This window comes from Bos indicus, chromosome 28, assembly GCF_029378745.1.
Source record: "Bos indicus isolate NIAB-ARS_2022 breed Sahiwal x Tharparkar chromosome 28, NIAB-ARS_B.indTharparkar_mat_pri_1.0, whole genome shotgun sequence".
NCBI classification, from domain to species: domain Eukaryota; kingdom Metazoa; phylum Chordata; class Mammalia; order Artiodactyla; family Bovidae; genus Bos; species Bos indicus.
Window position 1 is genome coordinate 17,072,244 of NC_091787.1, and position 13,642 is coordinate 17,085,885.

A 13,642-nucleotide genomic window follows, 5' to 3' on the forward strand; every position below is an offset into this window, starting at 1 on the left:
GTGTTAAATTTCCTGGGGCCAATTTCAGGGTAACCAAGGGCTCACCTAACTGATCGTTCTTTGTAAATATGTTCCATGTGACGTGTGTCCTTGAGACATGGGCCATGATAATAGAGCTAGATTAGTATAAACCCATCTCAACTACTAAAGAACTAATATTTGCATTATTAGTTATTGATGTTTATACTAAGAGCTAGCATAATCTGAGTGCCTATATGAGACAAACTGTGCTAAGCATTTATATATAATCCTCACAACAGTCTTGTAACATACGCAATTCCACTCTACAGAAGAAAAAATAGGCTCAGAGGTGTTAGGTGACTTCCCTAGGATCAGATTGTTATTAAATGAAAGGCAGAAGATTTGAAATCAGGTTTATCTAACTTCAAACCCACCCTCTTTCCTTTATGCCATGCTGCTTCCAATAATATCATTTGTACAGTAATTTGTAACTGATAAAAGACTTCTTCATTTAATTTTAGTCTCATTGAGTCTGAGGATTACTCATTAGGGATGTGATCTTTGTTACTGCCTAATGAAACAGGAAACTTGTTCAGGTTCATGCAACTGGGAAAGAGTAAGCTGGACATGGACCCCAGGTGCTCTGACTTTTATCTTGTGCTATTACCTTAACATCAGAGATACCAAGGTTTCAGGGGCAGTGCATGTCTAGTGGCCACCGCTGACTTTTACTTGGAGGTACAGTTTGCCCTGAGAATCAGAAGACTTACCCCAACTTAGAAAGAGTTTATCAGAGGTGCTGCTTGAGGATTTTCTTCCACAATCCCTACCTTCCTAGAGTTTATAGAAATGCAACACCTAAGCATGTTTATAAAGCAATCTCATGGAAATGAGTAAGCAATTCATGTATGTGATCAGATCACATCAGTTGCTCAGTCGTGTTCGACTCTTTGCGACCCCATGAATCGCAGCACGCCAGGCCTCCCTGCCCATCACCAACTCCCGGAGTTCACTCAGACTCACGTCCATTGAGTCAGTGATGCCATCCAGCCATCTCATCCTCTGTCGTCCCCTTCTCCTCCTGCCCCCAGTCCCTCCCAGCATCAGAGTCTTTTCCAATGAGTCAACTCTTCGCATGAGGTGGCCAGAGTACTGGAGTTTCAGCTTTAGCATCATTCCTTCCAAAGAAATCCCAGGGCTGATCTCCTTCAGAATGGACTGGTTGGATCTCCTTGCAGTCCAAGGGACTCTCAAGAGTCTTCTCCAACACCACAGTTCAAAAGCATCAATTCTTCTGTGCTCAGCCTTCTTCACAGTCCAACTCTCACATCCATACATGACCACAGGAAAAACCATAGCCTTGACTAGACGAACCTTTGTTGGCAAAGTAATGTCTCTGCTTTTGAATATGCTGTTTAGGTTGGTCATAACTTTCCTTCCAAGGAGTAAGCGTCTTTTAATTTCATGGCTGCAGTCACCATCTGTAGTGATTTTGGAGCCCAGAAAAATAAAGTCTGACACTGTTTCCACTGTTTCCCCATCTATTTCCCATGAAGTGGTGGGACCGGATGCCATGATCTTCGTTTTCTGAATGTTGAGCTTTAAGCCAACCTTTTCACTCTCGACTTTCACTTTCATCAAGAGGCTTTTGAGTTCCTCCTCACTTTCTGCCATAAGGGTGGTGTCATCTGCATATCTGAGGTTATTGATATTTCTCCTGGCAATCTTGATTCCAGCTTGTGTTTCTTCCAGTCCAGCGTTTCTCATGATGTACTCTGCATATAAGTTAAATAAGCAGGGTGACAATATACAGCCTTGACAAACTCTTTTTCCTATTTGGAACCAGTCTATTGTTCCATGTCCAGTTCTAACTGTTGCTTCCTGACCTGCATACAAATTTCTCAAGAGGCAGATCAGGTGGTCTGGTATTCCATCTCTTGAAGAATTTTCCACAGTTTACTGTGATCCACATAGTCAAAGGCTTTGGCATAGTCAGTAAAGCAGAAATAGATGTTTTTCTGGAACTCTCTTGCTTTTTCGATGATCCAGCGGATGTTGGCAATTTGATCTCTGGTTCCTCTGCCTTTTCTAAAACCAGCTTGAACATCAGGAAGTTCATGGTTCACATATTGCTGAAGCCTGGCTTGGAGAATTTTGAGCATTACTTTACTAGCATGTGAGATGAGTGCAATTGTGCGGTAGTTTGAGCATTCTTTGGCATTGCCTTTCTTTGGGATTGGAATGAAAACTGACCTTTTCCAGTCCCGTGGTCACTGCTGAGTTTTCCAAATTTGCTGGCATATTGAGTGCAGCACTTTCACAGCATCATCTTTCAGGATATGGAATAGCTCAACTGGAATTCCATCACCTCCACTAGCTTTGTTCATAGTGATGCTTTCTAAGGCCCACTTGACTTCACATTCCAGGATGTCTGGCTCTAGGTCAGTGATCACACCATCGTGATTATCTGGGTCATGAAGATCTTTTTTGTACAGTTCTTCTGTGTATTCTTGCCATCTCTTCTTAATATCTTCTGCTTCTGTTAGGTCTGAACCCAGTGATAAATAGATGAGTAAACATATACAGAGTTACAAAAATTATTAAGCATAAAAAGGACTAAATGATAATTTGTTCTCAATGCCTAAGCTGAAAATTTGGATCCCCTCTAAACTATAGTCATTTCTAAGATAAATAAAACTGTTATTTATACTTGGCATGAGGGAAAGATCTGGAAGACTGTAGTATAATTAGAAGAAAGCTGGAAGATTTTGAGTGGGCCTAAGAAAAATGATTGGTTCTTTGATCAGTGACTTTTATTAAAGTGAGCTGTTCTAAGGCAGGGGACAGGTTTTGTGTTTAATGTCTCCTTACCACTCCAGCTCCATTGTCTGCCTAGCAGTTTATGAAAACAGAGTTCATAACCAAGCAGTCATGGATGAACTTGACATCATTTGTGTACTTCCTGATATTAAAAACAGAATAAAAGATATATATACATTTCTCCAGAGAGTCCCTAGATTTCACTAGATCCCTGGAATATATAACTCTGCAAAACATACTAGCCTATAATGACCCTTCATCCTGAAAGTGAAAGAAAGTGAAAGTTGCCCAGTCCTGTCCAACTCTTCGCAACTCCATGGACTAAAGCATGCCAGGCTTCCCTGTCCTTCACCATCTCTGGAGTTTGTTCAGACTCATGTCCATTGAGTTGATGATGCTATCTAACCACCTCGTCCCTTCTGCCTCTTGCCTTCAATCTTTCCCAGCATCAGGAAGAGAGAGGGTGATGCCAGTGAGGATGGCTGGTGTTCACATCAGCTTGGTGGGGTTCACATCACCCTGTGTGTCCACAGGAGTAGGTGGCTGAAGAGTGGACTTACCTGGGGACAGAGAGCCTAAGCTAAAGGGGGAAGCTGGGTTGTACCAGCATCTCCCATAAGCAAGGACCCTCAAGGGTCCTCTGAAGAAGTAACAATATACCCACAAGAAAGAGCCAGAATTTGGAAACTGGATGCATGGAGACACCTAAATGCTGCTCAGAGGAACAAGCAGCAGAAATAAGACAGAATTCCTTACCATGGACATGTGGATGGTCCAGTTATATGAATAAGGGTTTATGGCCTCAATGGAACCAAATAAAGACTAACCAATGAAAAATAATGGGGCTCCTGTTATAAGGATCCTTAAATTCCCTCTAACTGGGAATTGTCAGGATTGGTCTCCCAAGTCTAGAACGAGGCTGTGTCCAAAGTGGATGGGGATGGTAGGGCTGCTGGGCAGCAGGGTGGACAGGTCCTTATGCCATCTGCAGATGTTCTGTGCTCGCATTGTGTGCTCGCTGGTCTTGCAAAGAAACCCTGGACAAGAAAAAAGGGTCTCACCTCACATTCTATCAATAGCACCAGAGGGAGCCTTCATTTCCAAAGGTAATTGCCACAAACGTGTTACACAGTATCATTCATTACTTGCTAGGACTGAGTGTTGAAAGTCCATTTCACAAGATAATGAAGTCGTTTCCCAGAACTAAAATAACCGGTTATCTGACTCTTAGGTTCATCCCACATTAGATGTATTACACACACAACTGTCAAAATAAATAACTTACTTGGGATGTGTCAGAGCTCACAACGAGCTGATGAGAAATGTGTAGGGTTGTGGAAAGCAAATCAGAGAAGCTGAGTGAGTGAGGAGAAAATAATGGTCCGTGTCAGCAAAGGGATGGCCCAGCGTGAGAGATGAAAGCCTGGTGAGATTTTAAACTGCCCACATGCCCATTCCTGCAGGTTTCCGTGAACAAATAGGGCCACATGTGGTCACACCAAAAATATCAGCATGAAATGAATTCCTGGCGGCACTGGTGTCTCATGAAGCTGGGTCTGTAATTTACAAAGGTGGAAGCCAAAGCTATAAAAATAAAATGGGAGTTTTCAATCAGGTAGCATGAGACAAGTTGGGGGAATCATGTACTTGCTGGCAAGATACATTTTTATCAGGCAACAGGTGTCATTAAAAAAAAAAAAGAAGATTGGACAGCCAGTTCCAAACAGAAAAAGTTGCAAAGGATTTGAAGTCTTCCACATGGAATGGGAAATTAACTTTTAAGGAAGATTTAGGGAATATTCAGAGTAGCTTTCAAGTAGAAATGATGAGCCTAGGGAGGCATGGGAAAACCAGATGAGAATGATAGTGATGATAAAAGAAGAGGAAGAGGAGGAAAAAAGCAAATCTTACCCAGGCCAGCTAATTAAAAAGTGAAACATAACATATACACAGTATTCACATAAAAGTAAGCTCCATTAAGGAAGGTGCTAAGGATGGGGAAATGCACATGAGTAAATATTCCGGGTTTGGCCGTGTTCTTTCAGTGGCAGCAGTCATCTGTCTCCTGTGCCATCGTCGTTGGATAATATCGTGTAATGAAACGCCCTGAGTGGCACTAGTAGCTCGCAGCTGTCAATGGTGTGCATCGAAGAGCTCCAGTTTGATGGAGCATCATCCAAGCCAGTGGCCGTGTGGAGTGCCCCTGTTCTGTCCACCTTTGGGCTGACAGGATCTGAGAATTCATTGAGTGTAGGCAGTTGGTATAGACATTTGAGGCCCAGGTCCCCTTCCTGAATTCTGCCACTTTCCCTTCTCTCAGCTAGGCCAATCCCAGTCTTGGCAATTTTGTGATTCAGCTATCAGAATCTTCGCTTCATCAGAGAGAAGATAATTTCTGGAATAGAAAGCTAAAGGAGGGCTAATAAGTCCATGTTAGGGTTTGTTTTTCATCTTCAATAGTAGGGCTTTTATGAGCAGTGCTATTACACTGAGTAAATAGAATCGTAGGAGTGAAGAAAGTATCATGGGCTTTGTGAGCAGCGGGCTATGAAGTCCATTCCTGCCTACTTAGAGCAGATTGGTTAATCTTGCTAAGCCTGTGTCCTGTTGAGGACCACTTTGTGAAGATTAAATTAATGATCACCTTCACTGAGTATGCTTCCCAGATAGCTCAGTGGTTAAAGATCCCACCTGCCAGTGCAGGAGATGCAGGTTTGAGCCCTAGGTCAGGAGGATCCCCTGGAAAAGGAAATGGCAACCCATTCCAGTGTTCTTGCCTAGGAAATCCCATGGACAGAGGGGCATGGTGGGTTGTAGTCCATGGGATCACAAAGAGTTGGACATGATTGAGCAACTGAGCACACACAGATTACTGAATCCTTTCTAAATTAAAACTTGCCTTGAGTACCTTCTACTTGTTAGACCTTGTGTTAAAGCATCTATAGTATCTCAATTAAACCTTTGTTGTTGCTTAGTTACTAAGTCGTGTCCAACTCTTTAGACTCCATGCTTTTAACATCCACATAAAATGCCCAGTTCACTGCTGAAAAATGGTGATTACTTAATAAATGGCACTTCTGTTATTATAGCTACCTTAAATCCATTCTGGGACAAAGAGGATGTAAATAAATGACTTTATTTATAGTCTATAAATAAATAGTGTCTACTATTGTTGTTTGCTCTCTCTTTGATCAAAGGAAGTGTCAAATGTCCTTCTAGCTTTCATAGACATTTTGCCAAGAGAATTGTGAAGACTTTGACTTTACAGGGAACAAAATCAAATGGTAAGAGTGATAGGGAAACTTCTCTTATCTAAAATAGCATAGAGAAATCTGTAACTCTGGCTGCTACTCAAACTTCAGGTTCCTCAAGGAGGCTGATATTTTCTGCTCTGATACTAGAACATGTGTAAGACCAGGCACTGTTGGAAAAATGAAGTGCTTGATTAGATTTGCCAAGGACTCTCTTTAACAAACTCAACAGTATTATGATAGTTCAAATAATATCACATTTGATCCCCAGTGAAAAGCTTCTGTTTGTTGGCAAAATTGAGACATACAAGATTTCAGAGAGAACATTGAGTTGCCTGCTGCACTCCAAATTTTCTGGGACTCGATTTGCTTAGATATTTATTCCCTTCTGTAATTGTCCATTCTGGCATGAGAAATCAGAAACACATTTAAAGGAGACAATTTATCAGAGAAAGCTCCTATTAAAATTGTATGCTTAATTTGTTAATTAGGTGGGTAAGAACGAGGTCTGGCCAAAAAAGATTTTTTTTTTCTTCTTTTCAAAGAACAGTAGGAAAATAGGCCAGGTGATTAGCAATCTATTTTTAGGACTTGACAGGTCAGTTTTATTCCTAGGAAGAAAAAGGGCTTAATCTATTTGTAGAACTTGATCCTAGCCCAGAGCCATTTGTCACTGCAAGTTAAAAACCTCCGTGTTAACTTCCTGCTTTAAACAGCCTGGACTAATCCCTCTGGAAATCCACTCTTTCTACCTCATCACCAGATGGCACCAAACATCTTTGGGGGAGGGGAGAGAAGTGAATGGTAATGTTTACTTTCTGGCGTTCCATCTAAAAAATAAATTCACTTAACATGCTAAATGCTGAGGGAATAAAATGTACAGAGGAATTGAATCAATTTCCATGTTAAGCAGTCCGGCTGCATTCCTTGTCCCGGCCCTAGATCAATTTCATAGTTTCTGGAAGATTGAATCTGATAATCCTAGGAAAAGAGTCTTTCTAGAGTCACTTTTTATTGTGGTAAAATGTACATCACATAAAACTGATTATTTTAACCATTTTCAGCATACAGTTTGATGGTGTGTGTGTTCCATTGTGGTGTTTACATCTGCGTGTTGTACAACCATGATCACTATTTCCAGGGCAATTTAATCATCTCAGACAAAAACTGTGTACCTATATAGAGTCATTACTAAGTGAAGTCAGGTTGAGAAAGACAAATACCACATGATATTATATACAGATGATATTAAATACCACATGCTTATATACAGAATGTAACAAAATTATACAAAGGAACTTATTTGCAAAACAGAAACAGACTCAGGCATAGAAAAGAAACTCATGGTTACCAAAGGGGAAAGGTGAAAGGGGAGGGATAAATTGGGAGTTTGAGATTGACATATACACACATTAGTATATTTCCAATAAGGGCCTACTGTATAGCACAGGGAACTCTGCTCAATATTCTGTAAATAACCTAAATGGGAAAAGAATTTGAAAAAGAATAGACATATATACATGTGTAATAGAATCACTTTGCTTGTAATCATTGGAGGAAACTGAGTTGAGGGTATGTGGGACCTCTCTGTATTATCTTTGTAAGTTTCTACAAGTTTTGTAAGTTTCAAGAATCCCTTGAAACAAATACAACATTTTAAATCAGCTATAGTCCAATATTAAATAAAAGTTTAAAAAAACTATAAAGGTAAAAAAACTCATTTTTAAAAAAAAATAATAAACTTTTTCCAAGCCTCGTTCTTATTTCCACTTATGGCCACACTGATGTTAACATTCTGTATCCAGCATGTACATTTTGAGAGAATTCTTAAATCTTTAAAGTTTGGTTATAAAGTAGCTGCTGGCCATCAAACTCAGCAAAACAAGAGTCTGTAATTTTCCTCCCTTCCCATGGCACATCCAATAAAATAATTGATCACGTGTTCCTGGTGGCTCAGACGGTAAAACGTCTGTCTTCAGTGCAGGAGATCCGGGTTCGATCCTTGGGTTGCGAAGATCCCCTGGAGAAGGAAATGGCAGCCCACTCCAGTATTCTTGCCTGGAAAATCCCATGGGCAGAGGGGCCTGGTGGGCTACTGTCCAGGGGGTTGCAAAGAGTCAGACACAACTGAGTGACTTCACTTCACTTCACTTCATTCAACAAACATTCCTGTGCTTCTTCTGTGTTGTGTACCATAACTACTGTCACTTTAGTGATAAACATGTGTAAGATAAGATTTTTACCCTCCAGCAGCTGACATGGTGGAAAAGACTTACCTGTTATTATTTTGAATATAATAGGAAGACAACACTGCGACTTATTAATTTACTGAATGCCAGTTAACTGTGCTTGATATTGCACAAAATATGTGACTTGAGTTCTCACAAGAATGACCAGGGAGATGTGGGAGATGGCACTTCATGTGGGCAATATTCAAGAGACAGAAACAGAGGTAATCTTTAGAAAGTTTGAAGAAGGATGGATTGGAGTCGGGAGATCAGTTGGAAAGCAATGACCACAGTTCTTGTAAAAGATAATACAGAGAGGCCCCACGCACCCTGACTCAGTTTCCTCCCGTGATTGCAACTTACGTCACTATAGTGCAACAGCAAAAGAAGGAGCTCGAAGTTGATATTGGTACAGTGGGTGTGTGTAGTTCTTCCCCCCGCCCTCGGTTTAGTTCAGAAATAATGGGCATATAACATTGTGTAAATTTCGGTTGTTCAAGGTTATGTTTTGATGTATGTATATGATGTGAATATGATACATATATATATGATATGAATATGATGTGAAATGATTATCACAATAAGGTTAATTAACACACCAGTCACCTCACTTAGTTACCTTGTGTTTGTGTGTTTATGAGATGAGAACATTCACGATCTCCTCTTTTAGTAGCTTCCAAGTACAATACAGTATTGTTAACTAGAGCCACTGTGCATTAGATCTCCAGAACTTACTCACTTGTAACTGGACGTTTCCACCCTTTGACCAACATCTTCCCATTTCTCCCAACCTCGATCCCTTGGCAACCACCAATTCACTCTGTTTCAACAACGACTTCTGGATTCTACATGTGAGTTATATCACATGGCATTTGTCATTCTGTGACATATTTTGCTCAACATAGTGCCTTCAGGGTTCATCCATGTTGCTACAGATGGTAGGATTTCCTTCTTTATTGTGACTGAGTAGTATTCCATATTTTGTGTGTGTGCATCTGTGTGTGTACACTACCTTTTCTTCATTAATTCATTGACAAACTTCATTCATTCATTGACAGACTTTAGGTGTTTCTATATCATGGCTATTGTCAGTAATGCTGCCGTGTAGATACCTCTTTGAGACAGTAATTTCATTTCCAGAAGAGGGTTTACTGGATCTTATGGTATTTCTATTTTTATTCTATTTTTGATTTTTGAGGAATCTCTATATTGTTTTCCATAGTGGCTGTACCAATTTATTTTCCCACCAATGTACAAGTGTTTCCTTTTCTGCACATTCTTGCCAGCTCTTGTTATTTCTTGTGTTTTTGATATGTGCTACTGTGCTGTGCTCAGTCACTCAGTTATGTCTGGCTCTTTGAGGCCCCATGGACTGTAACACTCCAGGCTCCTCTGTCCATGGTGATTCTCCAGACAAGAATATTGGAATGAGTTGTCATGCCCTCCTTCCGGGGGTCTTTCCAACCGAGGGATTGAACCCAGATGTCCCACATTGCAGGCGAATTCTTTACTGTCTAAGCCACCAGGGAAGCCCAAGAATACTGCAGTGGGTAGTTTATCCCATCTCCAGGAGATCTTCCCAACCCAGGAATTGAACTGGGGTCTCCTGCATCACAGGTGGATTCCTTATCAGCTGAGCTCCCAGGGAAGCCCGTTTTTGATGTGTATCATGTCAAATAGTTCTGTGTCATTTTATGATATGTATAAATTTGTGTAACTGCCACTGCTATAAAGATTCTGACCCATTTAAGTGAAGTGTACAAATCTTCTCTCAAAGTCCTTTACACTCCTCTGTTCATAATATAATTAATTACCTTACATATTTATAACATGTATGTAGATATGTTAAGAATCAAATCACACATGTTAAAATTTTGATTTCAACTGTCCAATATAATTTAGAAAACCCAAGAAGGGAAGGATGTATTGTATTTACTCATATTTATGTTCTTTCTTCCTTCCTGAAGCCCCAAAGCTCCTCTTCTAATCATTTCCCTTCTGTATCAAGACCTCCCTATATACAGAGTCTACCTGTGACAAATTCTCTTAGTTCTCCTTCATCTGAAAATGTCTTTGTGTGCATGCATGCTTAATCTTTCAGTCATGTCCAACTCTGCGCCCCCATGGGTTGTAGCCTGCCAGCATCCTCTGTCCATGGAATTCTCCAGGCAAGAATACTGGAGTGGGTTGGCATTCCCTTCTCCAGGGAATCTTCCTGACCCAGGGAGTGAACCCAGGTCTCCTGCTTTGCAGATAGATACTTTACTGCCTGAGCCACCAGGGAAGCCCTGAAAATGTCTTTATTTCCCCTTTATTCTGGAAAGGTAATTTTACTGAATATGGAATTTAAAGTTGACAGTTCTTTTCTTTCAGCACAGGGAAAATGTGTTGCTTACTTCTGGCCTCCATGGTTTCTGATGGGAACTCCACAATATTTGAATTGTATTAGTCTTATAGGTGAATTGTCTTTCCCCTGTTGCTGATGTCAATACTTTTTTCTTTGTTTTTCTGAGGTTGATTTTAATGCGTCTTGGTATGGATTTCTTGGGGTTTATTCTGTTTGAGGATCACTGTGCTTCTTGGACCTATGTGTATATGTCTTTTGGCAAATTTGGGAATAATTTTATAGCTCTATCCTATTTCTCCTATCCTGAAATTCCAGTGACACAAATATTAGATCTTTGGTCATAGTTCCATGGGTCCTTCAGAACTGTTTATTCAGTCTGTGTTCTTTCTATTCACTATATTGGGTCATTTCTGTTGTTCTGTCTTCAAGGTCACTGGTTTTTGTCTTCTGTTTTCTCTATTCGACCATTGAGCTCATCCACTGAGTTTTCTATTTTGGCTTTTGTATAGTTCTAAAGTGTTCATTTGGTTCTTCAATATTTTCTTTATTTTGCTGAATCTATTTTTAAATTAGTTTTGAGTCTGACTGTAATTTTTTATAGATGATTACTTTAATATTCTTGTTGGATAAGCTTTCCAATTTTATGTCGACACAATAATTGTGTTGGTGTTGGCATCTGTTGGTTACCTTTTCTTGTATAAGTTTAGCTTTTCCTGGTTCTTGGTATGTTGATTGAGTTTCAGTTGTACCCAGGACATCTTAAGTATTTTGATACGAATTCTGGATGTGGCTTAAATCTTCTAACAGGCCTCCTTTGACACCAGACCAGCAGGTGAAGTGTGGAGGGGTCTTGCATGTTAGTGCCAGGTAGAAGTGGACCTCTTGTTTTCCCATTGGGTCTCCAGTGGGAATTAACAAGGAATTAACACCAGTATGTCATTCCGTGGGTCCCAAGGTTCCTGGCTGGTCCACCTTCTGTCTCCACCTTTCAGTATTTAATTATGTTTACTTTCTATCTAATGTGTGCAATTTCTAGCTGACCCTATTGGGAGGAATAAGGAGAAGTGTATTATGCGATCTTGGAGTTGAACAGATAATGTTAGAGTCATTTTATCTCATTTGATTATATAGTTCATGAAGAACAAGGTCCAAGTACAAACAATAGCAATGATGATGTTTTTGGACAAAAATCTGGGGTGTTTGTAGACCTCACCAGTTTATTAATTTCTTTATGAATTGTACACGTTGAGAGAAAACCAGCACCCTTTCGTCAGTAACTTTTTCTATCATATCAAGTACTGTTAGGCTTTCTGTTTTTGTAAAAATAAAAAAAAAGTATAAGAAAGGAATTTAATATTTTTTTCTTAAAAATATAAACTGGCTTCTTCTTAGAAAAATATTTAAGAGTCTCTTCAAATGCACCTGAAGACTTAGGAATTATGTCCTTATTCTAAGCTTTGTGTTCTTGACAAGGCAGAGTCATGCTCTAAAGGGACACACTGTCATTGAATTTTAAATAAAGGTGCCTTGATATAGGATGGGAAGCATAGCCTTCAGTGCTTTTTAGTCTTCCTCTTGACTAGAATAAAACTGCTGAGTTACAGGCTTTAACTATCATGTCATAGGGAAAGCACTTAGGGTTTATTACACCTGCTAATTACAGACCAAGCTCAACAGGAAAATTTAACTGCTTCTAGAAAATTCAGAGAAACCACAGCTTTTACCTTAAGATGCAAATGTCGACTCTGTGGCCCCAAAGTTAGCAAATAAATTGAAGAGCCTTTAGTTTTAAATTATGGCAATTCTAAAAAAAAAATTACAGTAATTCTTAGCTTTAGTGTAGGAGTCAGCAAAGGTTTTCTGTAAAGGGGCCAGATAATAAGTATTTTAGTCTTTGTGGCAAGGCAGTCTGTTGTAACTACTCAATTCCTACATAGTAGCATGAGAGAAGCCTCAGACAATGCATTAACAATGTAAGTGTGGCTGTGTTCTGATAAAACTTTATTTACAAAGGCCAGACAGCAGGCCACATTATAGCCAGTGGACCATAGGTTGCTGACTTCTGATATATACACCATGTGGTAGGTACTTTACTGAAATATCAATTTGTATTTTTCTCCCTGTAGATTCTCTTTTCTTCATTACTCATGCGTAGACAGAGTCTTTCATATTTCCTTGAGTTAGGGATTTTGAAGGAGCAGAAGTCAGAAGCAGCCTTAAATCAACTTTTCTTCCTACCTATATTGAAATCCAAGACAGACATGTAGAAGCCTGAATATGATCAGTAACATATTTTGCTTGGCCCAAATGTGTATTTGAAGGGATTTGAATAAGTAGTTAGCATTTAACAATCAGTACTTCCCAGATTGTGCAGTGGTAAAGCATCTGCCTGCCAATGCAGGAGATGCAAGAGATGCAGGTTCAATCCCTGGGTTGGAAAGATGCCACTGGAGAAGGTAATGGCAACCCACTCCAGTATTCTTGCCTGGAAAATCCCTGACAGAGGAGCCTGGTGTGCTACAGTCAGTGGAGTTGCAAAAAAGTCGGACACATACAGACACACACATTTAACGGTCAGGATGTTTCACATAAAATTTGAGATTTCTGACTTTTCTAGAAAAACTGGTGTCCTTCATGACAACAACTGGTTAAAGCAGAATGGCAACTAGCCCTTTTTGGACAGTTTTCCCCAGTCCCTAGCACTCTCTGTGGTCTTCAGAAATGAAGTCCAATGTTAGTTGCCACTTATCTTTTTTTTTTTTTTAACTGTAAAGGGACATATTAATTTTACATATTAATATAAACAAGGAAACCCTTGAAGCATTATTTCTTTTTTAAAATATTAGTCAAGATTTATTAATGCCAGCAATGGTCTAAGCACTTTATGTGTTGGAAATATTAATGCCCCACCTGATGGAGCACTCCTGTTATTACCTATACCTCACAGATGAGAAACCTGGAGCAGAGGGCTTAAGTTACATGCCTCACAGCCTATAAGTGGTAGGAAGTGGAGCCATGGTTTATGCCTATGCTAA